Source organism: Dendropsophus ebraccatus, chromosome 1 (assembly GCF_027789765.1).
Source record: "Dendropsophus ebraccatus isolate aDenEbr1 chromosome 1, aDenEbr1.pat, whole genome shotgun sequence".
In the NCBI taxonomy this organism is placed as follows: domain Eukaryota; kingdom Metazoa; phylum Chordata; class Amphibia; order Anura; family Hylidae; genus Dendropsophus; species Dendropsophus ebraccatus.
The window spans coordinates 13,801,286-13,826,055 of NC_091454.1; the positions used below are offsets into that span (position 1 = coordinate 13,801,286).

Consider the following 24,770-nt stretch of genomic DNA (forward strand, 5'->3'; position numbering starts at 1 on the left):
CGCCTGAAGACTGCAGCCACTCCTTCTGGGCCGATTATCAATGACATGCCATGCCTGACCACAGACATGCACTTCTACGTAACCTGGTGATAAGACTACGGCTAGTAACCCTATGGGGTCAGGCTAATATATATATATATATATATATACACACACACACGAAAATGAACCCGGGTATAAAGTGTCAGTGTGCTAGATTTGTTCCAAGGTCGCCCAGGAGGCCAATCTATACTCTTGTTTTTTTTGTTTAAGGGGAAATCACCCGGAGCCCTATGTATTCCTATATACCCGACAGTTCTGCACGGTTTATGTAAATTGTAGCTTACGCACATAAGAAATAAACTAAAAGCTTTAAAAATCCTAAATACCTAATAGCCAAGCTGAGATGTCATGTGATCAGAATGTATAGTGTATCGTTGGGGGGGTTCTGTATACCTGTAGTGTATCCTTGGGGGGGTCCTGTATATCTGTAGTGTATAGTTGGTGGAGGCGCTGTATACCTGTAGTGTACTGTTTGAAGGGTCCTGTATGTCTGTAGAGTACATTTGGTGTGTGTGTGTGTGGGGGGGGGGGCTCCTGTATACCTGTAGTGTATAGTTTTGGGGTCCTGTATACCTGTAGTGTATAGTTGGTGGAGGTCCTGTATACCTGTAGTATATAGTTGATATGTAGTATAAGTCCAGCACCACAGAACCACTTGGGGCTTCGTATCCAAATTCTTTATTATATATCTACAAACATCAGAAACAAAAACTGCTGGCGTGTGCCTACGCTGAAACGCGTCTTGTTCAAAACTTGGTCTGACCAAGTTGTGAACAAGGCGTGTGTCTACGCCGAAACGCATCAACAGTTTTTTTTTCTGATGTATGTGGATATATAATAAAGAATTTGGATACGAAGCCCCAAGTGGTTCTGTGGTGCTGGACTTATACTACATATCATTACGTTTTGGAGCTGTGATTTGGGCTCGTCCGAGCATACAGACTGGAGGAGTGCCGGGTGAGCTGACTACCACCCTAACTGTAGTATATAGTTGGTGGAGGTCATGTATGCCTGTAGTGTACAGTTTTGGGGTCCTGTATATCTGTAGTGTATAGTTGGTGTAGGTCCTGTATACCTGTAGTATATAGTTGTTGGAGGCCCTGTATACCTGTAGTGTATAATTGTGGGGTCCTGTATACCTGTACTGTATAGTTTGGGGTCCTGTATACCTGTAGTTTAGAGATGTTGGAGGTCCTGTACACCTGTAGTGTAGAGTTTTGGGGTCCTGTATAGTTGGAGTAGGGGGTCTAACAGTTATTTCTGTGGATCTGTTGTGAGGCAGCTGGCCCTAGCAACCAATCAGATTCCAGCTGCCTGTGAAAATGAAAGAAGTAATCCTATTGGTTGCTAAGGCTTCCAACTGCCATTACTGCTGGGGAGCTGCAATGCTAATTTTATCACCTGTGTGTGCAGTGTGGAGATTTTCCCATTCATTTCTATGGGGCACTCTTCCCCATCCCCCTCCCCTCCTGTACATCTGGCAAGGGTGGGACCTTCGCTCTTACCTTCCCAGGCACCCAATGTATCTGCGTAACCTGTCTCTCTTACAGGTAACTACCTTATGAGTCAATCTCTCACCTTGTCATATTTCAAAGACCAATATGGTTCACACACCGAATTACAACATAGCTACCTATAGGTGTCACTAAAGAGACACTGAAAGCTAATTTGCATACTTTCTCCCATGAAGCATTGCTTGCAGTCGCCGTACACTGACACTCTGGCTAATGAGAACAAATATCCTCCGGGACCATAAAAATTTTTACAATAAATTCCCGTTTATATTTAACCTGCCTGCTCATCCAATCAGGAAACAAGTAACAGGTCACATGACTGCTCTGGCTTTAAATTTTAGTCCTGAGGAAGGTGGAGCAGATGTCTGTCAACTCTCTCATGCGAGACAAGGGCCATTTAGTGGGTACAGCTGAGCCAACTAGGTCAACTTTTATAGAGAATTATAAAGAGTCTCTCATGTAATGTGAACATGGGCTGATGAGGTTTCATAGCTCATCAAATCAATTACGTAGCCACTCTTAGCCTTAGGTCACGCACGGTATTGCGGCTCAGTAGTAGCCATGGAAACACAGCGCCACTTTTATCGATGGGTCATGTCCGGTATTGCAACTGTGTAAAAAAAAAAAAAAAAGTTTTTATTTTCTATTGCCGAAACTTTTTCCCCTATTGCAACAAACTGGCTCTGATCCAAAACGGTGAGCTCACGCCCAGTCTGGCCTCGTGATTGGGCTAGAAGTGACATGTAGTGATCGGAAGAGATCACACCTTGTGTGGGCAAAGATCGCCGGAGTTGTAGAAAGTAAATCAGGGAGGGGGAAACCTTCGGCCGTCCAGCTGTTGCAAAACTACAATTCCCATCATGCCTGGACAGCCGAAGGCTGTAGATGAAGGGTTAGTCTCACCCCCCCCCCCCCCCAGTAGTCACAGCACATGACCCTATATACCTACACTAGTCGCAGCAGCTTCATACCCCCACAGGATTGTTTTGCGGCCACGTAACACGTTGTTGTTTCTCCTTTCGTCTCCCACAACCCGAAAATATCACCTGCTTATTACGAAGGGAGGAGCGGGGCCCGCAGGCGGCATCACCCGGCCGTCGCTGACCTCACACGACCCTGCCCGGAGGAGAGCTTACCTCCAATATCATCCCTCCGGCCAGGAAGGGAATAAAGGACCTGTTCTCTGCCTGACACTTACACAATAATCCCTGGTTATAGCGCACAGTCTGTTCCTGCCGCCGCCACCACAATAACCTTCTGTTTATAGGGGGGGCTCCAGAAAACGTTACTGTATGAATGATAGACGAGGAGATACATTGTACAGGTGGTGGATCGAATCTCTTTAAATAATTTTTTTTTTTTTTATTTATTTATTTTGACAATAGCGCCACCCTTGTCCTCAGTGGTTGTGTGCTGTATTTCGCCTTACTTTAAAGAGTCACTGTCGGTTTTTTTTTTTGTTTTTTTTGCAGAAATCAATAGTCCGGGCGATTTTAAAAAAACTTTGTAATTGGGTTTATTAGGCAAATCTGCCATTATCTGCATTCAAAAAGACTTTCCCCAGGTCCCCCCCCCCCTCCTCTCTCTCATTCACTGCTTATTATCAGGAAATCACGACTACTTTAGCCCTGTCTGATCTATGGTTGGGGGAAGAGGGAGAGTAGTCGGCAGCAGAGAGCAGAGAACAAAGGATTACACTGCGGGAACTGTGTGAAAGCCGGTATTCAGAGGTCAGAGAGGTCAGTGCTGACATCAGAGGAGATAGCCCGGTGATGTAGCTGTAAATTAACTCTTTGTTGTCCTGTTTTGGTGTCTCATCTCCCTCCACCCCTCCCCTCTCCATAGAGAACAATGAAGACAGGGGGAGAGCATCATGATAAAAAAGGAATTTTTCGGCTAATAAACCCAATTACAAAGTTTCTTAAAATCGCCTGGACTATTGATTTCTGCTAAAAAAAATTTAAACGTCAGGTACACTTTAAATAATAGAGCTGAGCTGCAATACCACACACAACCTGAGTGCAGGAAGGGGGCGCTGTTCCTGCAGGATGTGAATGGCTCAGACTCATAAACTGATACACTGTGACAAAATATCAGCTGTGAGATGAAACAAGGAAAGTTGTTATTGCACTCTCCATCATGACACGCTGTACAGAATGTTTTTTTGGGCTATGGAAAGTCTAGAGGCGGCCACTGCCAGAAGATGATGTGACCGGAATAGATGGAAACTCGATCCGTGGTATTAAATATTTACTACGACATAGAGAGAGTATCCATCAACGCAGGAGAATTATATAGAGACTGAAACTACAACTCCCAGCATGCCCCAGGCTCCTAGGGTAGCACTAACCATCAATAGGACTTAACTGCATACTGTAGATTCATATACTGGGCTTGAGAGTAAAACTGTATGCATTTAACTCTAGAGCTCCCCCTAGTGGTGGAAGGAGGTGGACAGGATTTTACCATAGATATTTGTAGCTTCCTTGAGCTGCAGGATAACATATTCCCTTCTTCCTATTGAGAACACAAGCGTGCTCAACCAAGCCGAGCGCGCACGTGTATAGGTGGATTATGGGTAATAGCTATCAGCTGAACAAGGTGCACAACCTTAGAGAGATTCCCTACAGATAGCTGATATGGTAACACCCTCTTTAGAACATGGCCACTTTCTTCCAGAAACAGCATCACTCTTGTCCTCAGGTTGTGCGTGGTATCGCAGCTCAGTTCCATTAAAGTGAATGACGCTTAATGGTAATACCACACACAACCTGAGGGCAGAAGAGGCGCTGTTTTTGCAAGTAAGTAGCCGTGATTTTTTAAAAAAAAAATCCTTAATAACCCCTTTAACAACTCCTTTAAATACAAACTTCTTGAGTCCCATTTCTATCTATCCCATTACTTTACAGGTTACAGCGGTCACAAAAATTCCCATAATCCTCCATAGCAAACCTGCATGACTCATACATCACTCAGGAGGCTGGACATGATGGGTGACAACCCCAATGGATGTGGATAGTAATGGTTGTCAGTCACCCAGTTTCTATGACTTAAAGGGGAATTCTGGATGGAAATGTTTACATGGATAGAAGGAGGTCGTCTTCAAGAAAGGAGGTCTCTCATTCTAGAGATTATGGGATCCCAGCAGTTGGACACCCTATGATAGGAGGACGTGTGTTTGCGGTCGGAATACCCCTTTAAGAATTGATAACTATTCAGGGCTTTGTGTCAAGGGTCAAGTCTGTTCATCTAAAGTTTAATATTAAAGGGTTGTTCAAAATGGACTTCCCCTTTAAGGCCTTAGAGCATGATGTTACAGTACATATGTCTCCCAAGCTGGGGCAAAACTACAACTCCCAGGATGCCCTGACAGCCTTCGGCTGTCAGGGCATCCTGGGGGTTGTAGTTTTGCCCCAGCTTGGGGAACACTGTTATACAGGACGCCCTTAATACATGGAGATGACATCAGGCTCCTGTATTTGAGTCCGGCCAAATACAACACCAATCTGGGCCGAAAATCGGATAATACGACATCAAGAACTGGAAAAATCTCTTCTTGGGGCCAAAAAAAAAAAAAAAAAAATTACATTTTTTTTTTTTTTCTTTTCAATGAATCAAACTGATCTGTTCTATTATTAGAAAGGGGACTGTACATGGAAGCGACCCTTAAAGGGGCAGTCCCAGAAATAAAAATAAAAAATCAACCGGTGTCTGAAAGTTATACGCATATTTGTAATTTACTTCTATTAAAAAAAAAAATCTCAACTCTTCCAGTACTTATCAGCTGCTGTATGTTCTGCAGGAAGTGGTGTATTCTCTCCAGTCCATGTCAGGAACTGTCCAGAGCAGGAGAGGTTTTCTATGGGGATTTGCTGCTGCTCTGGACAGTTCCTGACATGGACAGAGGTGGCAGCAGAGAGCACTGTGTCAGACTGGAAAGAGTACACCACTTATTGACGGACATACAGCAGCTGATAAGTACTGGAAGACTGGAGATTTTTAAATATAGGTTTGTAATTTACTTCTATTAAAAAATCTCCAGTCTTCCAGTACTTATCAGCTGCTGTATGGCCTGCAAGAAGTGTATTCTTTCCAGTCTGACACAGTGTTCTCTGCTGCCACCACTGTCCATGTCAGGAACTGTCCACAGCAGCAGCAAATCCCCATAGAAAACCTCTCCTGCTCTGGACCAGTTCCTGACATGGACAGAGGTGGCAGCAGAGAGCACTGTGCCAGACTGAAAATAAAACAACACTTCCTGCAGGACATACAGCAGCTGATAAGTACTGGAAGACTGGAGATTTTTAAATAGTAGTAAATTATAGACTATAAACTATATAACTTTCTAACACCAGTTGATATGAAAACAGTTTTTTCTCACCAAAGTAACCCTATGATCCAGTTTGTGGACTCTTCCTCTTCAAAATAAATCACAGTTAAAGGGTTATCCCATTAGATATATGGGGGAGGGGATCTGCTGTTTGTGACCCCCCTCCTTCTAATAATTAGAACAAGCCACTGAAAAGGGCAATTCCTGCAGTACCACGTTTCTCCTGTAGTGGCCGCTGTAGTATAACTGCGCAGCTACCTGCAGCTCCTCCCAGTGATCGATGCTGATCGCAAGGGATTTTAGCTGTCAGAGTTATCCAGATGGGACACCCATACCTCGATATGACCTACTCTAATAAACCAAACAATTTTGGGGTTCAGAGGGGGTGTAAAATCTCAGAATAAATACACCCCCATCATTGTAATGGCAGCTAACCATGAACCTGGCAGCAAGTGCTTGATTCTCCTGCAGCGCCACCACTGGGGAAATGAAGTATTACACAGTGAAATGTATGCGGTCTGTGTTCTGGGTCCTCCAGGGGGAGACGCTCTTTGTAGTACCAGCTAATTTACTGAAATGGTGTTTTCTCCCCCAGACAGTGGGTGTAATGGTGATATATGGGGCTGTATAATAGGCTTTGTCCGCCGTCCTCCCCCTCCTCCATAACAGGCAGTAGTCTGAGAGGCTTTTCCTGTCCTGCAGGTCCTGGGGGTGAGGAGGGCAGCAGGGTGGGGGATGTATGGAGCCGTGTTCACACTGTGTACACAGAGGAGGGTCCGCACGCCTGACTACTACTTCCTGAGCTCGGCGACTTTATAAATTGGAGGTTCTGTGAGAGTGCGGGGGCTCTATACATTCTTTTAGGGGGACAATGGACTCACTGTATGGGGGAACAGTAGAAGTCTCTATATATCTCTATATATAATTCTCCTACCTGCAGCTTTCCAGCCGCTGCAAAACTACAACTCCCAGCATGCCCCGACATGATACAAAGAAGGAAGGACACGGATAGAGGGGGTATACACCGCACGTATCTAATCAATAACCAAAGTCACTGCCATGGTATCAGTAAGGGTTAATAGTGATAGTCTGTCATGATTCCTAACCCTGCCATATAATAACACCACGAACTCCTATCCTTCCAGGTAGACAGGGTTAGGAACATTAGGGTACCAGGGCTGGCAGGGGTTAATAGTGTTAGGCTATCAGTTCTGGTAGGTTAGGGGTTAATAATGTTGTGATAAAAGGTTCAGGTAAGGTGTTAATAGTGTTGGGCTGGCAGTCCTGGCTGGGTAGGGGTAACTAGTGTTGTGATATAAGTTCAGGAAGGTTAGGAGTTAATAGTATTAGGCCATCGGTGCTGACTATATCAATTGTGGCAGAGTAGGAGTTAATAGTGGTGTGGTATCAATCCTGGCAGGGGTTAATAGTGTTAGGCTATCGGTCCTGCCAGTGTAGGGGTTAATAATGTTAGTCTATGGGTTTTGGCAGTGTAGGGGTTAATAGTGTTATCAGATTGGTAGGGGTTAATAGTGTTAGGCTATCAGTCCTCCTGGCAGTGTAAGGGTTAGGCTATCAGTCCTCCTGGCAGTGTAAGGTTTAGGCTGGCAGTGTGAGGGTTAGGCTATCAGTCCTCCTGGCATTGTAAGGGTTAGGCTATCAGTGTAAGGGTTAGGCTATCAGTCCTCCTGGCAGTGTAAGGGTTAGGCTATCAGTCCTCCTGGCAGTGTAAGGGTTAGGCTATCAGTCCTCCTGGCAGTGTAAGGGTTAGGCTATCAGTCCTCCTGGCAGTGTAAGGGTTAGGCTTTCAGTCCTCCGGGCAGTGTAAGGGTTAGGCTATCAGTCCGGGCAGTGTAAGGGTTAGGCTATCAGTGCTGGCAGTATAGTGGTTAGGCTATCAGTGCTGGCAGTGTAAGGGTTAGGCTATCAGTGCTGGTAATGTAGGGGTTAGGCTATCAGTGCTGGTAATGTAGGGGTTAGGCTATCAGTGCTGGCAGTGTAGGGGTTAGGCTATCAGTGCTGGCAGTGTAAGGGTTAGGCTATCAGTGCTGGTAATGTAGGGGTTAGGCTATCAGTGCTGGTAATGTAGGGGTTAGGCTATCAGTGCTGGCAGTGTAGGGGTTAGGCTATCAGTGCTGGCAGTGTAGGGGTTAGGCTATCAGTGCTGGCAGTGTAAGGGTTAGGCTATCAGTGCTGGCAGTGTAAGGGTTAGGCTATCAGTGCTGGCAGTGTAGGGGTTAGGCTATCAGTCCTGGCAGTGTAGCACTGAGCTGTGAGCAGTCACTGACCTGTCTCCTCCCCCCGGGCAGCAGGTGGCGCTGTCTCCTTCCCCCGGCTGCAGGTCTCGGGGTGCAGGTGTCCTGCCCTGTATGCGGGGTCCCGGGCTCCCCGGCTCGTCCTTGTTTGTTCTGTCCTATGACAGGACCGGATGTGACGCCCGGGGGAGGAGGAGGACGAGCGCTGTCCCCCTCACACACCTCCCCGGTCGGGCTCAGCCATTGGCCGCTCCGGGAGAAGGAGGCGACAGCGGCATGGCAACCAGTAACTACAGCACTCTGCTGACGTCGTCGTCACGTGAGAGGAGTGGGCGGGACCCAACCTGGGGACGTGATCAGAGGCGACACTCAGGTGACTTTATTACTGGGAGGCGCCATCACTGAGGACCATAGAGCTCACTTGTCCCGGGGGAAAGAGCGGCTAGGTTGCCCATAGCAACCAATCAGAACGCTCCTTTCGTTCTTCCTTCCTGTTAAGAAAATGAAAGCCGTTCTCTGATTGGTTGCTGGCGGTTGCTATGATACAAGGTGCCTCAGCCTGTGCTGTCTGCTCTCTCCTGCTTGTACCTAGTAACTAAAATGTTCCCAGTCACACCAAGCAAGCAGAGACCTTAAAGATGGCGGCAAACTGAAACACACAGTATATTAAGAAGTTGCATAACTTGAGATTTTACAGTGACTCAGCTTATTTACACAGGAGTGGACAGCCCCTTGAAGACCGCAGACTGTGTGAGCTGTGGGGGTCCCGGCCTTCCTGCACACGTGGAAGTGTTTATGACAGGAATAGCTGACCTCACATGACCCCCGAGGCGTCACACTCACTCCATGTTATTACAGATTCTGCTTTTTTTCATCTTTTTTTTTTTTTTTTTTGCTATTGCTAAAAGTCAGCTGCTCTCTGCAGTGGCGGACATTAACCCTTTATTAGTTTCTATTTTTTTTTTTTTCAATTGTTTCGAGGTTTTGTGATTTCACAATTTCTTTTTTGCACCAAAGTAACCCCCCCCCATATTCAGAGCTGAGCACCCCCATATCTATTGCTGAGCACGAGAGCACCCCCATATTCAGAGCTGAGCACCCCCATATCTATTGCTGAGCAGGAGAGCACCCCCATATTCAGAGCTGACAGAAGAGCCCCCCTATATTCAGAGCTGACAGAAGAGCCCCCCTATATTCAGAGCTGACAGGAGAGCACCCCCATATTCAGAGCTTACAGGAGAGCACCCCCATATTCAGAGCTTACAGGAGAGCACCTCCATATTCAGAGCTGAGAGCACCCCCATATCTAGTGCTGACAGGAGAGCACCCCCATATCTAGTGCTGAGAGCACCCCCATATCTAGTGCTGTGAGCACCCCCATATCTAGTGCTGAGAGTACCCCCATATCTAGTGCTGTGAGCACCCCCATATCTAGTGCTGAGAGCACCCCCATATCTAGTGCTGACAGGAGAGCACCCCCATATCTAGTGCTGTGAGCACCCCCATATCTAGTGCTGTGAGCACCCCCATATCTAGTGCTGAGAGCACCCCCATATCTAGTGCTGAGAGCACCCCCATATCTAGTGCTGTGAGCACCCCCATATCTAGTGCTGAGAGCACCCCCATATCTAGTGCTGAGAGCACCCCCATATCTAGTGCTGACAGGAGAGCACCCCAATATCTAGTGCTGAGAGCACCCCCATATCCAGTGCTGAGAGCACCCCCATATCTAGTGCGGAGTGCATCACTATATCTAGTGCTGAGAGCACCCCCATATCTAGTGCTGAGAGCACCCCCATATCTAGTGCGGAGTGCATCACTATATCTAGTGCTGAGAGCACCCCCATATCTAGTGCTGAGAGCACCCCCATATCTAGTGCTGAGAGCACCCCCATATCTAGTGCGGAGTGTATCCCCATATCTAGTGCTGAGAGCACCCCCATATCTAGTGCGGAGTGCATCACTATATCTAGTGCTGAGAGCACCCCCATATCTAGTGCTGACAGGAGAGCACCCCCATATCTAGTGCTGAGAGCACCCCCATATCTAGTGCGGAGTGTATCCCCATATCTAGTGCTGAGAGCACCCCCATATCTACTGCTGACAGGAGAGCACCCCCATATCTAGTGCTGAGAGCACCCCCATATCTAGTGCTGACAGGAGAGCACCCCCATATCTAGTGCAGACAGGAGAGCACCCCCATATCTAGTGCTGAGAGCACCCCCATATCTAGTGCTGAGAGCACCCCCATATCTAGTGCTGACAGGAGAGCACCCCCATATCTAGTGCGGACAGGAGAGCACCCCCATATCTAGTGCTGAGAGCACCCCCATATCTAGTGCGGAGTTTATCCCCATATCTAGTGCTGAGAGCACCCCCATATCTAGTGCTGAGAGCACCCCCATATCTAGTGCTGAGAGCACCCCCATATCTAGTGCTGTGAGCACCCCCATATCTAGTGCTGAGAGCACCCCCATATCTAGTACTGAGATCACCCCCATATCTAGTACTGAGATCACCCCCATATCTAGTGCTGAGAGCACCCCCATATCTAGTGCCAGCTACTGTTATATGGAAGGCTATCAAGAGAACACCCTTATTTGCAGTACTAGCAAGAGCGCTCCCCCATATCTGGTACAAGTGAGAGCTCCGCTATATATAGTGCTAGGAAGTGAGCCTCCCTTTATATAGTGCTAGAGAGCACCCCTGTAACCAGCTCTAGCATGAGAGTACCCCCATAACCGGTACCATTCATTCTCATTGTTCCTTACCGCCTCTGTACAGTTGTATCCGGCAGTGTGCAGGCACCTTCTGCAGCGGCTTGTATTCAGTGGTTACACCCTCCTCCTCATACTGGTGATGTCGGGCAGCATGCCTCGGGGTGAAGGGCAGTATTTCCAGGACACGCGGCTCTCCTGGCTCCGGCACTGGACAGAATGTATTTGTGCTGTCAGCTGCCTGCAGATTCCAGCATGTGGCCGGGGGGCTTAGTATGACCCGTGATACTGGAAAGTGACGCTCAGGTTATAACCTTACACCGGATCCAGATAAGATGACGATATATACTGTGTATATGTGCCGATCACCACTGTATAATACACAGAGCACCACATTCACCCGGACAGGTGCGTGACAATCCGGTCACCTGTGACACCATAAATCCAGAGGGGGTGGATCGTGTCCCCTCTTACAGAGGTTCATGAATAGCACAGAGTCTTATATAAAAATAATCCCGTTCCTAATAGACTAATCCCTTCTTAAGATAGCGCTCGGCACAAGGTGATCCGTCACAGAGAATCAATATCTCCCACAACGCTCACATTATCTTGTGTCAGATATGGATGTCATGAAGGACTAGGAAATAAAACACCTAATTTCTACATCCCCCTAGACACGCAAATCGAAAGGTGGATCCCTCCAAAAATCTAATGTTCAGATTATCCATAAATCGTTCAAATCTAAACGATAATCGTTCGGTTGAAATGCAGTTAACGATTAACAACCGAACGAGAAATCGTTGATCGCTTTATAAGACCTGGAACTATTTTTATCGTTGCTCGTTCGCCAAACGTTCGCAAATCGCTCGCATTGAATAAGACGTTGTTCGGTCGTTCGCAGTAGATACGAACACAATAGCAAACAAAAAACGATCGCAAATACGATCATAAGTAACGATTAGCGTTCCATGGAAATGAGTGAACGTTTTCAGTCGTTTGAGATCGTTAATCGTTAACGATTATGCGAACGATAATCGTCCGGTGGAGTAGGACCCTTACTCTATAAGGTCCTGGTAGGTGTCACAGGTATCTGGGGCCATCTTTAGAGCATCCCACATCTCTATTGGGAATACCAAGAATTAGGGGTCAGGGTAGTACTGGGAAGTCTTGGTCATGATCTTCCAACCTATGTCGGACGTTTCTAGCTGTGTGACATGTCAAATCGTCTTGCTGGAAGAAACAATTTGCCCAGGGGAGACAATCAGCTTGTATGGGTTTACATGACCTGTAAGGATGAATTCGGGTGAGAGCGCCTCCACATGGATAAGTGGTCCAAAGAATAACACAAGAACATCTTCCTAACCATAACACTGCCCCCACCAGCTTGTGTTCTTCCAGCAATGGGTGAAGAGTGTTTTCTGATGTTTCTTTCCTGACACCACATCCATCGGAGAAGACCGATCAGTGGGGAAGACAGCCCTTTACCGATCAGCTGAGAAGATAACCCTTTACCAATCACCTGAGAAGACAACCCTTCACCAATCACTGGACAAAACAACTCTTTACGAGTCACCGGAGAAGACAGCCCTTTACCGGAGAAGACAATCCTTTACCAATCAGCAGATAAGACAATCCTTTACCGATCAGTGTAGAAGACAACCCTTTAGCAATCATTGAAGAGGGCAACCCTTTACCAATCAGTGGAGAAGACAACCCCTTACCGATCAATGGAGAAGACCACCCTTTACTGATCAGAGGAGAAGACAATCCTTTACTGATCAGAGAAGAAGACTACCCTTTACTGATCAGCAAAGTAGACAACCCTTTACCAGTCGGTGGAGAAGAAAGCCCTTTACCAATCAGTAAAGGAGAAAACTCTTCACCAACCAACAGAGGAGCCAACCTTTTACCAATTACCATTGAAGCCTTTTCAGAGGAGCAGTGACCATCCGTTTTCTCTGTAGCCCCATATACATTAGGGATTAGGGATGGTCCGAACCTGCCGAGGTGCGGGTTCGTACGAACCTGAACTCTCGGCAATAATTCCCGCTGTCTGCCCGCTCCGTGGAGAAGGTGGATACAGCCGGAGGACCGCCTGGAAAACTGGGATAGAGCCATAGCCATAAGCTTTATCGCAGTTTTCCATGCGGTCCTCCGGCTGTATCCACCCTTTCCACAGAGGTGGAAGACAGTGGGAATCATTGCCGAGAGTTCAGGTTCGTACGAACCCGAACCTCGGCAGGTTCGGACCATCCCTAGTTGGGATCATTGCTCCCTCACACGCCTGGTAGCCCCCTGTGTCATTTTGCTAGTGAGCTGCTCCCGTGCTCTCACACACTTTCGTAGCCGATGTGCACCTCTCTGATCATGGTACATGGTTCTCTACACTTTCCACATACTGTAACTTATTCACCATGGCATCATTTGTCCTCTCACCATAACCTGTTACCGCAGCAGCACAGTTCACTACCTGAAAGACAAAAATTTCCCCCTTTTTGCAGCTCTGATAAATCTCCCCTTTTACCCATGACAGCAACAAGGGACGTGTTCAGACTATCACCTCTGTCCTTTCAGATTTAAAGGGTATAGACGTTTACCATATACTACTCAAAGATGGGTGTTTTTTGGGTGTTTTTACAAAAAAAATTGGTTTAGCATCTACATTTTTTTTTCTGTGGAATCTTTCCCATGACCCATTAATCGTGTGATTCAATGGTTTCTCTTAGAGTATGTAAAAAACATCTGTTGTTTTTTAAAAAAGGGGCTGTCCAGAATTAGAATAGCATGCCTACTTTCTTTTCCACACTATTTACATCAATGGGACAGATCTGCAATACCACAAAGAAGCACAGAGGACAAGGGGGCGCTGTGGAAGAAAGCAGAAGATGTGCTGTGTATTATAGAGTGATCAGAGGATTGCCCATTAAAGTCACTCAATAGGACTAAAAAAAAGAAAAGCTAATAAAAGTTAAAAAAGGAAAGTTTTCTAAAAAAAAAATTTAAAAAGTAAAGATGTAAATGGAAAGAAAAAAATCAAACTCAAGCTAAAAACTATACATAGTCGGTATGACCGAACTGTAAAGCGACTTTTGAGTTTTATGTCACTGAAAATACTATAAAAGGAAAAAATAAATAAATAAAAAGCAGTGCCAGAGTTTCTGTTGCCATAAAAATAGAATAAAAAGTTAAGTATTGTGGAAAAATAGTACAACCTAAGAACAAACGCAAGTCGCCTAACTGGTTTGACAGTGGGCCATTCCCAAAGGCAACGTCTAAGTAGCCTCTTGTTTTTCACCCTTTAAAAGAGTCACTGTCATCAAAAATAACTTTTGACATGTCATCAGTTATTGATCACAACAGGTGTCACTGCTAGGACCCGCAGTGATCGAGTGATATAGCCGGGGAGATACAAAGTGCCAGTCACTGCGCAGCAGCCAATTCAGACAGTGTATAAGGTTGTCTATAAGGTTACAGTGTCGAAATTTAGCAAGTGGCCGGGAGTGGATCTCGCTTCTGCCGTGCTCTCTCCCCGGCTATATCTTTTGATCACAGCTGTGAGACGCGATGATGGCACATCAAAAGTTCTTTTTGATGACAGGTACTCTTTAAAGGAGAACTCTGGGCTGGGGGTGATGGGAGAGGGAGGATGAAAAAGTAACATGTTCTCACTTCCCTTATTTCGGCGCTGGTGCCGGTATCCCAAAGCCACGGTCCCTCGGGGTCTGGGTGGGGACCTGGGACGTGACTTGTTAGGTCTGCTCAGCCAGTCAGCGTCTGAGGCGGGACCCAGCTACAGCCACTGACTGGCCGAGCGGGCCTGGAATGTCACGTCCCAGGTCCCCAGAAGCGTCTGGGACCAGGGAACCATGGTTGTGGGATACCAGCACCAGCATGGGAGCAGGGGAGGTGAGACTATGTTACGTCTTTCATCCTAACTTTCTCCAGCACTTCACCCCAGCCTGGAGTTCTCCTTTAACCTTCTTCGGATGAAGGTCTGGCGGGGTAGGGGGCTACCTTTGGGGCCTGTTAAAATACAGGTGGTGGCTAGCCCACTGGCCAAGAGATTCTGGTGCTAACCAGTGAGGGAATAGGAAGACACAAGTTTGGATATTGGCCAAGTTCAAGGCTCTTGAAGTGCGTGTATGGTCCAAGGTAGCTACGGGCAGCATAGGTTGGTAGTCAAGCAAACCAAGGTTACACAGGAGAATCAAACATAGTGCAGGGGAGCCGGCATAGTCCAGAAGGTTAGGGTCATACTCTGTAATAAAAGCGCGTATGGATATCATCTTTGCTGGAAAACTATGGAGGCCACTATACACCTTAGTTGGCCGAACACGAAGGCAGTAGGTTCAACCAAGTTTAGCCCATATGGACACCTTAACACCTATCAGGTTGCATCAGGTAGTAAACTAGGTCACATCCATAAAGGGTTAAGAAGTTCTTAGTGGAGCTGTTCCATCTCCTCCACCGTTCGGGTTTGGCTTCTTCTGGAGGGCTGGGTGGGAGTGGGATAGGCTTGTTCCTGTGCAAACACTGACGGGAGTTCATTCCATGTCTCAGGTTCACAGAAGAAAAACTCCTGGTACATTACCTGTTACTGTTATATAGTAATACATAATACATAATTGTGGGTCGTGGGTATCCAAAGGCTCATTGATATATATGGTAATAGAGGCTACCATGTCAAGTCCGATCCCACAGAGGAGGTGCTCTACCACAAAATGCTGAAGAACTTCCTGCTGGTTATCATACAAAGGAGACAGATCACACAGGACATTGCAGACTGGCGTGTCCATGCCGCTTCTTGTCCACCACTATGGGGGCCAATAATGGGGACCATAGAGCAATGGAAGAAGGTTCCTGGTCTGATGGATCATGTTCACGGTCGGGTGCATGAGTGTCACTTACCAGGGGAAGAGATGGCACCAGGATGCTCTATGGGAAGAAGATAAGTGTCATCATGTGGATGTTACTGTCCCACCTATGTAACCATTGTACACACCAAGTCTCCTCCTTCGTGGCAGTGGGACCCCCTAATGGCAGCGGCCTCTATCAGCAGGATAATGCCCAGGGGGGATGCACTGCAGACATTGTTCAGGACAAAGAGATCAAGGTGGTGACTGGGCCTCCAGATTCAACTGATATCAGTCTGTTCCATCATGTGTGGGATGTTCTGGAGATACAGGTCCCATCCATGGAGCCCGGGCCACCACACGGGAGATATCACAGGGATATGGAGGTCACACCTCACACCGCACAGGATCTGCTGCCACAGGGGGACATCACAGGCCTATAGACTCCAGGACTTAACTACTGTTAGAACCTTTTGGCTCCACAAGAAGGACCTTAACAATACCAGACCCCAGAATGGCAACTCTTTCCAGTTATATAGAGAGAGCCCCCCCCTTCCCCTCGACCTCTTTGGGTGCAAACATTCCTTACAATATAAAACAAGCCGTATGGAATTTCAACATTATGGTGCTGACACAGTAGTCGATGAAAAGATCAGTGTTTCAGCGAGTCAGAATATTGCCCAATACACACCCACACTCTTATTCCCAGGCGCTGGATCCGCTTGTCGGTCACATGGGGGATTCCTAGAATCCAGATTTAAAGGAGACCTTTTCACACTCTGCAGAAAACCTTGTGGGAAGAACCAACGAGTCTATGAGACGTGTCTTCCGAAGCCCTGGAGAAAGAAGAGGGGTCAGAAGAATCATCGATGGTATCGGAGCACGGGAAAGATGCCACATCATCACGCACACTCGGGTTAGTCCGGACCTGAGCATAGGGAGTCCTGGAAAACATTGATCACTTAGATCACTTTTAACCACTAGGAACATCCCAATAGACCACCCATTGTGAAGATGATGCGACCCTGGGGTCTACACATCACCATTTGACCCTTGTTAGATCCTTTGGCTAGGTTAACACTCTGTATCTGTGCGGCTGTATTACGGGCGGTAAATCAACGGCCGGATTTTTCCGGTTCATGCGTACGCTGGAAAGTATAGGATATACGGCTGCACAGTGCACACTATGTATGACTCTACGGCCCGATCGTAAACGGACCCGTAAAAAATGAGCAAGACCATTGTTTGCGGCTGGAAATGCGGCCGTGGATTGACAGGCGGTCCGTACGGAGTACTTCAAAAATAGCCGGCAATGATGCCGAATGCCAATGCCTCTAATAGTTAATATATTAAATTAATAAAACACATTTTCTTTGTAATAAAGTCCCTTTCGTTGTTCAATAATTTAATTCTAACGAATCCATCATTGTGCAATTAAATATACTGTCAAAAAATAAATATATATATAAATATACATTTATTTATATATATATATTTATTTTTACAGTATATTTAATTGCAAAATGATGGAATCGTTTAAATTTAATTATTGAACAATGAAAGGGACTTTATTACAACGAAAATGTGTTTTATTAATTCAATAGATTAACCATGAGAGGCATCGGCATTACTGCAGAGGATCGCAAACCCCGGTAATAGCGATTCATGTAAACTGTGTTCCCTGCTTTCCCAGATGCATCCAGAGGTGTTTGCATCACTTTCCTAAGATTTTATTTGTTATTTTTAGTTGAACCAGATTTCCAAGTAAATGACCGTATGTTTTCAGCCGCATGTCTATTTTTTCCCACGGCCGGAGTTTCATCCGCACATTTACAGCCGCATAAAAAATACAGCCGCACACATACATAGTGTGAACATAGCCTAAAGTTGCATTCACATGTCCGGTAAAATTGTACGTGGTCATGGATCCACAACAACGAACAATTTTAGGAACCATTCAAATCAATTCATTGACACGATCCATGCCGCGACCACCACCGTGAACAAATATTACATGTTCGATTCCTCACGGATCCCTAAACAGAAGTGTAGCACCCCATCCCCACCCCCACGGATGACAGGAGCGCATAATCTGACAACCACTCGCCTACTCCCCACGTGCCGGCCGCCTTACACACGTTCACCAGAAGTGGCGTGGTCCCTCGTTGCCTTCTTCTCCCGGCGCCAGCACAAACCAGCGTAGTCCACTCAACTTCTGGTGAACACCGACCGGCATGAGGGAAGTAGTCAAGTAGTTGTCAGATCATACGCTCCCGTCGGGGAGGAGGGCTACACTTCTATTGGGGGATCCGTTCCACGATCCTTCTCCGCACTAGGACATGTCCGATTTTTTTTCGTGGTGGGGGTCACACGAACATGAATTGATTTCAATGGTTCCTAAAATACAATTTAACGGAAAGTATGAATGCAGCCTCACGTTTGTCCACTTTTCCGCTTCCAAGAACTAAACGATCACTTTCCGCCTGGCGTATCCCACCAATGACTGTCCCCGTTGCCTCCAGATAATATTACTTGCCTGTCAGTGGTTTTATTGTTCTGGCTGATTGGTGTGGATGTGATACAAGGTTAGGTCTCCCCCATTTCTGCTGATACAGGGTTTTCCAGTTCCTGTCCGGTCTTGTTTCCTATCATCAGCAGACAGACTGTGTGATAAGGGCCCGGGGTTACTATATACCATAATTCGGGACTCTTAAAGGGTAGAAACATCTCAATGTCTACTTTACTTATCACTTGTATTGATACTACTGGAAGACGACCAATAAGATCTAGAGAACTAGCTAATCTGTGGGGGTCCGACCACTGGGACCCCTGTGATCATCACCCTCCATGGGGCTTCTGACCATTGTCTACAATGTTTGGAAGTCCCATAGAGAATGGATGGAGCGGTGGTCGAGCATGTGCACTGCTAGCGGTACTTCCGCTCCTATGATCAGTGGGGTTTTTTATTGTTCAGACCCCCACTGATCAGCTAGTCATGTCTTGGATAGATGATAACCTATAAAATTGGGATAACCCCTCTAAACGACGCGTTTCAGACTAAACTGATATTATAGATTACCCACAGGTTAATATTGGATTGTCTCATGGTCATTAATCCCCATTTCCATTGGTTTTTACCTCATGAATCTGCCCCCTGTATTTATATGATCGGGAATGAAACCAGTTACACACTGTGGAGGATTTCTGGTACTTTGCTGCCCTCTGGTGACACAATTAGGAAGGTGCATTGTGCAATGTCTTCACATAGGAGCAGATGATTCATCATCAATAACATTGTAAGGACAACTATAAGCGCCATTAATTTAGCGGCGTTTATCTCCAACTCCCTATAGGGAACATTCTATAACCAACACAGCGGCACAGATCCCTGATGACTGCACTAGATCAGTAACAAGCACCTGGGTGCGCATCACATGACCAGCAGATCTTGTTATGTAAACAATGAAGGTTCCAATTAACCCCTTACTGACACTATAGTATCACTTTTTCACCATAAATTAGAAGATCAGCTGCTGTATGTCCTGCAGGAAGTGGTTTATTCTTTCCAGTCTGACACAGTGCTCTCTGCTGCCACCTCTGTCCATGTCAGGAAGTGTCCAGAGCAGGAAAGGTTTTCAATGGGGATTTGCTCTGGACAGTTCCTGACATGGACAGAGGTGGCAGCAGAGAGCACTGTGTTAGACTGGAAAGAATACACCACTTCCTGCAGGACATACAGTAGCTTATAGGTACTGGGATACTGGAGATTTTTAAATGGAAATAAATTACAAAACTATATAACTTTCTGTCGCCAGTTGATTCGAGAAAAAAACAAACTTAAAATAAAAAATTATTCGTTTTTTTTAATTGCCCTTTTCTGACCCCTTTATTTTTCTATCCCTTTTTCATGATGATCTGGAACTTTTATTGGTATAATTGTGATATATATGGGGGGTTTTGATCACTTTTTATTTTTTTGAGGGGATTGTGCAAAAAAAATTTGCAATTCTGGCATTATTTTTCCCTCCCTGTATACGGTAGGGCAGATTTATCAAACATGGTGTGAAGTGAAAGTGGCTCAGTTGCCCCTAGCAACCAATCAGATTCCACCTTTCATTTTCCAAAGAGTCTGTGAGGAATAAAAGGAGGAATCTGATTGGTTGCTAGGGGCAACTGAGACACTTTCACTTTACACCATGTTTGATAAATCTCCCCTGGTGGTCGTTTATTTTAATACGAGAAGACACATTTTCTCTATCTTTTTATGGCGCTGGTACCATATGCAATGACGATATCGATTTTATTTTCATTTGATTAGTTACAGTTTGGCATTAAGCCTCTATGCCCAAGGGAAGATTAATCCTTCAGCCATGGTTCCCTAGAGGTTTCCTCCACAGGGGTTTTTTCCTCTCCTGAGTGCTGGAGGATGACTCTTTATGTGTCGAGGTTTTAAATTTTCAAAGTTTTTGCCTGGACTTGTAGTTTTAAGTTATATGTACATGGCATTGAATTAAGTGTGGAAAAAATGTGTAAAAGATTAAAAAAAAAAAAAAAATTAAAATAATAAATAAAAAAATAAAATATCTGTTACAGCTTTGGTTTAGCGGCACGTGTAAGTTATGGTGGACTCCTTTAAACTCATAGAGGATGTTAAATGGTGGTAAACGGGCTGAGCCTTGGAAGTGGCCAGCCTTAAGGATGTCAGAATGGTAACGTCATCCAGGGGCGGGCACTGTGGTTCCCTTGAGGATCTTCAGTAGGGTCATTGGGGCCCTTAAAGTAGACTGTCTCTGCTAGAATGGCAAGCCAGAGCGTGCCGCCCCCCTTTAACGCTGTCTGGCCGAGTGCTGTATGGCAGACAGCTGGGGATCTCACAGTATACGTGAATCCCAGTGACCTACCACGTCACCTGACTCCTGTGATTGTTTTAGTCCTGTGATTTAAATAAAGCTATGGCCATCTTTACACCAAAAAGTGTGTTTTTAACCTTCATTTAATAGTCTGTTTTTATTGTTGTTGGAGTGGTTTCAAGGGAAATTGAGGGTCCATCTCATATGCAAAAGTCAAGTAATTTTTATAAAAAAATTAGAGAAATTATAGGATTTAGTTGCTGAAGCCGGAGTGCCCCTTTAAGAGCCTGATCTACATATGATGCAGAGGGTGAAGACGTGTCTGTACAGGGAAGTTGGTTACACCTCCAGCAAATGCTGATCTGACACTCACACCCACTAGTGGTGATTCATTGGTGTCCTGACGTGCCACAGGAACCTCCATGAGCTCATCATGGGTGTGTTGTCAGCCTGTAGAGGGTGCTGCCCCAGCCTGGAGATTAACACCTCACACTAGTGAAATGGAGGAGGACGAGTTGCATTGGTGTCCGGGCGTGGAAAGAAGGCATCCAGCCATCAGTATTCATATAGTCTGGAGACATTGTAACCAAGACGGCAAGACATACATGGATTCCCTACGGCAGATATGGGGTGCTGGGAAAAAGTAAAATTATGGAGGAGGAGGTATCATAGATTGGGGTCTATTACAAGAGTAAACCAACGTTCAAGGAGGGACGCACAGAGCATCAATGGAATGTGCAAGGAGAGAGGCACAGGCCATCAATGGAATGTGCAAGGATGGAGGCACAGACCAATGGGTTGTTCATTTGGCCCGCTTCTCCCATCTTTAGTTGGCCACACATCCTCTATTACATTGCTAATAAACGATGGTCTTTAGCTAGTCGAAAGGAAGCGATGGGCCAAAGAACGATCATGACCACTGACCTTGTTCCTCAGGCCATATAATCGCTTAATGTAATAGAGCCTTAAAGGGAATCTGTCACTAGGTTTATGCCGCCTTAAATGGGGGCAGCATAAACTAGTGAATAGAAATACTGAACAGATCGGTGTATAACTTACACAATTTTGTTCAGCCGTTCTCCTAATATGCAGGAGAATAGGATTCTTGCCACACCCCTCTCCCCGCCCTCCAGCTGCTGATTGACAGTTGACTGCCTATACACAGCATGGATAGATAACTGCCAATCAACAGCTGGAGGGCAGAGTTTTCTGCTTCTCATTAATATCCAGTATTACTGGGCTCATGCACATAATGGAGAGGACTACTTATTGTCTATGATATTCAGGAGGAGATTTCTGGATCAGCTGCACAAAACCATATAAGTGATACATCATACTATTCAGCTTCTCTGTCACTAGATTATGCTACCCTGAGATAGGACAGCATAAGCCTACTGACATTTCACTTCCTTGTGCCAAGAAAGAAGCAAAATGGTTGAGGTTTCCAACCACATGTTGGATCTGCAGTGGATTTATTGTGGATTTTCCCCATGGACCTCAAAGGTGACCTTGACATTGGCAGCATTTCTGGAACATGTAACCATACGCTCTGTTGTAGATATATCATTGAACGATGGACACTAACATTGCCCATTGGACCCCTTTGACCTACAATGGTGATCCACCAAGTTCCGACTGTTGGGAAGAGTAACTCAGCCTGGTCAAATCTGATGGAACCATTGACGGTAGTATGGACAGGGCATGGAAAGTGACTGCAGGGACACCGCCATAGGGTTAGTGGCTCTACTATATGGGTCAGTATAAACTTCTCGGTGGACCTGGCTCGACAAGAAAGATGAATTCACATCCTGCACATTTCTTTAGACGTTTCTGGGACTCGAGTGGGAAAAAAAAAATTGTACGAAGATGATTGCGTCAATTTCTGCAACCCTGTGTGAATTTACCCTTAATGCCATATGGTATACGGACATAGCAGTCATCTCTCTGCTACCTATAGCTCACAGGGGTCCCAGAGGTGTTGGCAGACAGCGCTGTCATGTGTTCAGCTTCTCTACCCAGACTCCAGCAGAAGATGAAAGCGCCAGCCCCAGGTATCGACTCACATCTCACTTTGTTGTGGACTTCATTAACATGCCGCGTATAGACGTCTACAGCGCCGGCCCCCCGGGGGGGCAAATCAATTTAATTACTAAACTCGTAATAAGACTTTAAAATGAGATCTGATGACGGTGACTTGGCGCGGGACGCATCACGTACTTACAGCTGGGAAGACACAGAATATGGAAACTTTAAGTGACTGTATTTCTGAAGTCATGTCTTGTCATCACCGACTCGTCTTCAGATGAGGCCTTGAGGGAAGCAAGGAGGTCACATAGAAGGGGGGAGAACAAGTAGGCATATACACACTGGGGGTATCAGCTACCTACTGGGGACACCCATCTATCTAAGCGGTCACCTGGCTACATAAAGGGGGGCAACTACTTACTGGGTGCTAACACCTACTAGGGGATTAATACCTACTGGTTGAGGCAACCCTACTTGCAAGAGGGCAACTACCTACTTAGGGGCATTTATCTATTTGGAGCACCAGCTACCTACTGGGGGCGGGGGGCTTCTCTCTACCCATAGGGGCAACTACTTACTTAGAGGTATATACCTACTGGGGACATCTGTCCACCTATGGGGGACACCTGGCTACCTAAAGAGACAACTACCTACTAGGATTATCTGCCCATAGTGGGGCACCTGTCTACCAATAGGGGGCAACTACTTTCTTATGGGGATATACCTACTGGGGGACACCTATCTACCTATAGGGGGCACCTGGCTACTTGCAAGGGGGCAACTACCTACTTAGGGGCATATATCTACTGGAGGCAACAGCTACTGGGGGGGGGGGGGAGCACCTGTCTACCGATAGGGGGCAACTACTTCCTTGGGGGCATATACCTACTGGGGGCACCATCTACCTTTTGGGGACACCTGGCTACCTAAAGAGACAACTACCGACTGCAGTAGCTACTCACTGGGGGGCACCTATCTACCTATAGTGGGGCACCTGGCTACTTGCAAGGGGTCACCTACCTACTTATACCTACAGTGGGCACCAACTACCCACTAATAAGTGAGTATATTTTAAAAAGTCATATCTTGTCATTACTAAGATGTCTTCAGATGAGGCCTGGAAGGGAGCAAGGAGGGCACAGCGACCCTATAGACTGTGTCCTGTGCACCCGGAGGAGGAGGAGACCATTGCCAGACCGAGAGAGCTGGAAATGACAGATAGCGGTATTGAGGTGTGGGATACCCTGTTACTAAATACTAGGCGGCTTATAAAGGCATCAGTGTTATATAGAACTGTAACAAAGTGCATATAGGAAGGGATAACGCACACAGCCGGGGTAACTGAGGCGTCATACCACCCTATACGTATATCACACCTAACTGCACCTTGTGTCTGAGGAGAAATGGGCCTGTGGAGTTGTTGGACCCCATAGTGACCTCTATACCTGCTAGCTGGCTATAGGCATAAGATGATGTCTCCCTATACACACTATGGATGATGGTGGTGGTAGATTCAAGGCCAGTTCACATATGTCTGGTGATTCGGCCTAGATGGCTCCACCAGGTCAAAATACGCAATGTTTTTGTGATCCAGTGCACCTATGCCAGTGGGCAGCTATCCCGGGTGGTCCATTGGTCTCGCACTGTGCCCCCTTTTACCCCATGGAACCAGGAGTGGCATCTGTTATCTTCTATGTTCTTATCCTTGATGTCTCCAGATGGCTGGACGTACAGTATGTGCGCGACACTCCATACAGGACATCCTGACTATAATATAATATATTATATATCGGTACTTGGGGGTCACATCTATAATAGAGCCAGGTCGAGACAATTGTTGTATTCCATTGAATATTTCTGTGTTGGTCCCCGAGGGAGTCGGCCTCTCTGCTGTGACACTGACTGACGCATTTCATGACCGAGTCACATCCTTCAGCTGTACCAGGGTGAGAATGATTCATACAGAAGAAGACACCAAACAATAGATGAAGGAGATTTAGGTTCACCGCTGCTTAATGTCTCAGGCTTAAAGGGGAACTATCAATAGGTTAGACGACTCTAACCTGCTATGTCCCTATTACGCAGGACATGAAGATGATGAGCTTATATCTCTTACCTTCTTCCTCGGCGCCGTTCCCGTGCACTTTACTCCCCGGTTTGGTAAGACTGTTAGGAGCACTACCC

The 24,770-nt window shown here is 46.2% G+C and overlaps 1 protein-coding gene and 1 long non-coding RNA gene across 5 annotated transcripts in view; both read right to left on the bottom strand.

Annotated features, from left to right (window-relative positions):
* The window catches only part of PPARA (peroxisome proliferator activated receptor alpha), a 35,406-nt gene extending 24,476 nt beyond the window's left edge, over positions 1-10,930 (bottom strand). For 2 of the 4 annotated variants that reach the window (XM_069967813.1, XM_069967809.1), the window contains exon 1: positions 8,175-8,472. The gene's annotated coding sequence lies outside the window, so the exon portion shown is untranslated. The other 2 variants (XM_069967823.1, XM_069967817.1) reach the window with 2 other exon arrangements.
* A 5,464-nt stretch (positions 10,931-16,394) lies between these two features.
* LOC138772175 (uncharacterized) lies at positions 16,395-21,685 on the bottom strand. The gene is made up of 3 exons (XR_011359721.1): positions 21,621-21,685; positions 18,248-18,374; positions 16,395-16,547 (listed from the first exon to the last, which is right to left on the bottom strand). It is a non-coding gene; the product is annotated as an uncharacterized lncRNA (long non-coding RNA).
* Between the last annotated feature and the right edge of the window lie 3,085 nt (positions 21,686-24,770).